Source organism: Malania oleifera, chromosome 7 (genome assembly GCF_029873635.1).
Source record: "Malania oleifera isolate guangnan ecotype guangnan chromosome 7, ASM2987363v1, whole genome shotgun sequence".
NCBI lineage: Eukaryota > Viridiplantae > Streptophyta > Magnoliopsida > Santalales > Ximeniaceae > Malania > Malania oleifera.
The window spans coordinates 46,976,678-46,982,380 of record NC_080423.1 but is presented as its reverse complement, the minus strand read 5'-3'; positions in this window follow the sequence as shown (position 1 = coordinate 46,982,380).

Below are 5,703 nucleotides of genomic sequence, written 5' to 3'. Positions count from 1 at the left end.
GTCTCAACTATGGTGGCTTTATCCACCAGGACAGAGAACTCACGTATCTGTAGCATCCCCACAAGACGGCGGATGTCTTTCCTCATACCCCTCTCAAACCTCTGAGCCCTCTCGTGCTCATTAGGAACCAAGTACACCACAAATCGAGACAACTCGATAAACTTGGCAGCATACCTCTGTACCGTCAAAGTTCCCCGCGTTAGGCCCGAGAACTCATTAGCCTTCACATCTCGAGTGGAGACCGGAAAGTATCTCTCAAAAAATACCTCTTTAAAGTGGCCCCATGCCATACCAGATGGACCAGCTCTCTGCCTCTTAAGCAGACTCACCGCAGTCCACCAACGTCCTGCCTCCCCAATCAGTCAGAAGGTAGCGTACAAGACCTTACGCTTCTCAGTGCAGTGGAGGACTTCCAAAATCCTCTCAGTCTTCTTGACGCAGTCCTCAGCCACTATCGGATCAGGTCCTCCTGTAAATGTTGGAGGGTGCATGTGTGTGAACCTCTTGATGGTACACCCCACATCGGTAGGAGAGCTCTCGCGTCTCCTAACACTCCACCCAATCTCTCAGATCACCTGTCTCGCCAAACCATACGACACAAAAGGAGACTTATCGTTTGCCATCTCCTCAGAGCCACTCTCTAAATTATTATCCTTGGGCTCCATTCTGAAAATAGAAGAGGAATTAGTTAGAATTCCTATATCGTACATAGTTAACACAATCATGGACCTAATAATGTCAACTATTGCTCTCACAGGTCTAAACCTGCCCTGCCACACTGACACGAATCCATCAATGGTTTGCCCTGCCTTTACGGGAATCATCATCCCAGGAAAAACACGGAATACCACCAACAAATTCCGGTCTAGAAACAATACAACCCTCAACCAACACTACCAATTTCCTACATCTTATACTTTGGTATGTACACATCAATACTCCCAACCAAGTCTACAAGACCTAACAACTAGGTTAGCTTTGATACCAAGCTGTCACGCCTCAAACCCGCTGATGGGTCCTAGGTGTGAATATAGTAACCTAACCTGTCTTTGTATCAATTCAAACATACATGATACAATACAATAAACGGGTCCGACTCCGTAAGGTACACAGATACCCTATACACATACATACTCATCAGTTATGCAACAGAAAATGCTTCATCTAGCTATATAACATACCATACTAGAGTCTGTACAAAACTAGGATACACAAACCCATACAATACTAAGGTATACAATCCCACAAATATCGTACATACTCCGGGTGTCTACAAAAACCATCAAGACAACCCAGTTACAAAATCTCGTACCTAATCAGGCACTAACAGAAGCTAACGACACCCCCGCTTCCGATTGCTAGGATGCTAATTACAGCTACTTGATGGACCTGAAAACATTGTACATATATTCGGGGTGAGACACCTCTTAGTAAGGAAGAAAGTAGGTTATATCAATGTGTGGCATACCAGTGTTATTATACGCAAAATATAACATTATACAATACGATACAGTTTGAAAACATTTCCATATAGTTCCATACAGTTCCAGTATTTTCACAAATGCATTCCAATACATACGATACCTAAAACATACGGTCAGTGTCATCACACTAATACGCAACTATGCTATGAAACCCAAAGGTCCAAACGATTACATTACTAGTATGATGTAGCTCACACTAATATGCAACTACTCCATGAGCCTAAAGTTCCACAGTGATTACATTGACAACACACAACTACTCCATGAAACCCAAAACTTCACAGTGATTACATTGCCATACGTAGCTCACACCCCACGGTGACCAGCTGGGATACGTAGTGATATTTCACACCCTCAGATATAGAGCCAGACACTCTCGCCCATGATTTTCACACTGGTACATGGCGCAGCCTACGATAATTAGCCACCACATAGCTGTTTCGGCGTACGGTAATTAGCCGCCACTAGCTGTTTTACAAATACTTGGAACAAATACATACAACCATACATTCCACACTTATTTGGTTTATGGAAAATCATATCATTTTCCATTTCAAGTATACAATTTATGAAAATATGGATAACAGTCATCTCAACAATACAGTTTAAAAAAAACAGATAGTTTTCCAAACAAAGTAGAGATGGTACCCGAAATCCCCAAATTTTTTTGAAAACTGTAACCCAAAAATCCTGTATTTTACCCTATAGATTTCCCCAAATAAGTTACCAAAACATACTTACGATTGTAGCCTACAAGCTTACCGATCTTATTTTCAAAAATAAATTGATATAAACTGAATCCCCTTATCCTAACTTGAATTCCAACTATGAACTCTACGGTCCCCAAAACTATGAACTGAGACTCCAAAACCTACAAACCACAGTACAATACATGCTTACAATTCATACTACTGCACATATTCTGAGTTAGAAATGAAAACTGAGCCTTACCTCGATTTTTTCCCGAAACTCAAAAACGTTCAAAACGAGATTCCGATCTGCTAGAAACGTAAAGAATCCTTCCTCGATCCTCGTAGTAACATTGGATTTATGATTCAGGTGACGAACGTCGAATAAATTAAGGGAGAGAGAGTTCTTCAAGTTCTAAAGAGAGAGGAAGAGGATCTTTTGAGATTACATAGCTTAGAAGCAATGGAAACTGATATTTATAGCCCTTGACTCAGCCTCCCTCATCGACGAATTGGCGTCCTCATTGACGACTCTGCCATTGCCTTCGTTGATGAATCGATGGCCTTGTCGACAAGCCTATGATGCCCGGTTTCCCGAAATCTCTTGGCTTCTCCTCGTCGACGAGCCTCTGAACTTCATCGATGAGACTTACATGGGTTTCGTCGATGGACTTCGTCGACGAACTCTGGCTTCGTCGGCGAAGCTTGCCAAAATTACCACTTTACCCTTCTTTCACATAATTGATCCATATATCACAGTTCGGGTTCTTACAGTGAATGTGAGATAGGATTTTTAGAGATGTTGATTGCACTAGTATTATCACATTTGATCGGTACTGTATCGTAGTGCAACCCAAAATCCGTAAGTTGTTGTTTAATATAAAGAGTTTGGGCACAACAACTTCCACCCGCGATATATTTTGCTTCGGCTGTAGATAGGGCAACTGAGTTTTGCTTCTTGGGGAACCAATATACTAGAGATTGTCCTAAATAGTGACAAGTGCCGCTAGTACTCTTCCTATCAACCTTACTACCGACAAAGTCAGCATCAGTATAACTCACAATCTCAACGGTAGTATGCTTAGGGTACCATAAACCTAACTCTATAGTTCCAACTGGGTACCTAAGGATTCGTTTATCTACTAATAGATAAGATTCCTTAGGAGTGGCCTAAAACCTAGCACACATGCATACACTAAACATAATATCAGGTCTACTAGCAATGAGATATAGAAGACTCCCAATCATTCCACGATACAATTTCACATTAATAGGAATCCCTTGCTTATCTTTATCAAGTTTGATGGAAGAACTCATAGGAGTACCAAGAATTTTACACTCTTTTATATTAAATTTCTTTAGCAAGTCCCTGACATATTTAGATTGGCATACGAAAGTTCCATATTCAACTTGTTTAATTTGCAGTCCTAAAAAGAAACTAAGCTCACCCACCATGCTCATCTCAAATTCACTTTGCATGCATTTGACAAACTCATTACACAACTCATCATTAGTTGCTCCAAAAATGATATCATCAACATAAATTTAAACTAGGAGCATATCATCATTTTTGGATTTGATGAAGAGTATAGTGTCAATCTTGCCACGGGTAAACCCATTTTCTAGGAGAAAATCACTAAGTCTCTTATACCAAGCTTTAGGAGCTTGTTTCAATCCATACAAGGCCTTAGACAACCGATAAACATGGTCTTGATATTTACGATCTTCAAATCCGTGCGGTTGTTCTATATATACTTCCTCATTAATATAGCCATTTATAAAAGCACTTTTAACATCTATTTGAAAAAAATTTAAATTTTTTAAAAGCGGCATAAGCAAGTAGCATACGAATGACTTCCAACTTAGCAATAGGAGCATATGTTTCATCAAAGTCTATCCCCTCTTCCTAATCATAACCTTGGGCAACTAGTCTAGCCTTATTCCTAATTACTACCCCATTCTCATCTTTCTTATTTCTATATACCCATTTAGTTCCAATAATTGTATGATTATCAGGCCTAGGAACTAGGGTCCACACTTTGTTTCTTTCAAATTGATTAAGTTCTTCTTGCATGGACATCACCTAAGACTCATCCTCTATGACTTCTTTAATATTTTTAGGTTCTTCTTGGGACAAGAAAGCAGAATGACTCACTAGGTTCTTCAAGGAAGATCATGTTACTACACCACGGGATGGTTCACCTATGATTTGGTCTATAAGATGGTTCCTAGTGAATTTCCAATCTCTAAGTAACTCATGAACTTCATTTTCATTGTCATTATCTTCATATGATTTATCATTTACTTCTGAATTTTCACTTGTATATTTTTCAATAGATAACTTGTCTAAGCATTTTCTAATGTCAATGTCATCTTCATCATCTTTCTTAAAAAATGGATTAGATTCATCAAATACGACATGGATAGATTCAATGATAGTCAATGTTCTTTTATTGAAAACTCTATATGCTTTACTATTAAGAGTATAGTCTAGGAAAATGCCTTCATCAGATCTAGAATCAAATTTTTCTAGATGTTCATTATCCCCAAGCATTTACAACCAAAAATATGAAAATATGAAATATTAGGTTTATGATTGTTCCAAAATTCATAAGGGGTTTTATTAAGTGACGATTTAATCAATGCCCTATTCATGACATAACAAGTAGTATTTATGGCCTCGGCCCAAAAATATTTAGGTAACTTATGTTCATTCAACATAGTTCTACCCATTTCTTGTAATGAATTCTTTCTTTCTACCACGCCATTTTGTTGAGGGGTCCTAGGTGCAGAAAAGTTATCTGATATGGCCTCTAGATCACAAAAAATTTCTATGCCTTCATTTTTAAATTCCGTGCCTCTATCACTTCTTATCTGAGTTATCTTATGGCCTTTTTCATTTTTGAATTATCCTGCAAAGCTTAGTAAACTGTTCACATGATTCATTTTTATGTGAGAGAAATAACACCCATGTGAACCTAGAAAATTCATCAACAATAACAAAAGCATAAGGTTTACCACCAAGAATTTGTACAAAATTAGGACCAAACAAATCTAAGTGAAGCATTTCAAGTGGTCTAGTGGTAGATATAAATTTATTTTTCTTAAAACTTGATTTTGTTTGCTTACCCATTTGAAATGCACCACAGATTTTATCTTTCACAAATGATGTTTTAGGCAAACTTTTTACTAAATCTTTTTTTACTAGTTTTGACAATAAGTCCATGCTAGTGTATCCTAAGCGCCTATGCTATAACCAACTAGTTTCATTTATTGTAGAAAAATAAGTTACTTGTTGTGAAGCTAAGTTATCAAAAGTAGTAGTGTATACATTTTAATGGCGATCTACAATAAAAAGAACTTTGTTATCTATTTTACTTTCAACTATGCATTTATCATTTTCAAATGATACCTTATATCCTTTATCACACAACTGACTTATGCTCAATAAGTTATGCTTCAACCCATCAACTAATAGAACATTATCAATAACCAGGGAAGGATCCTTACCAATGTTCCCTACGTTGATG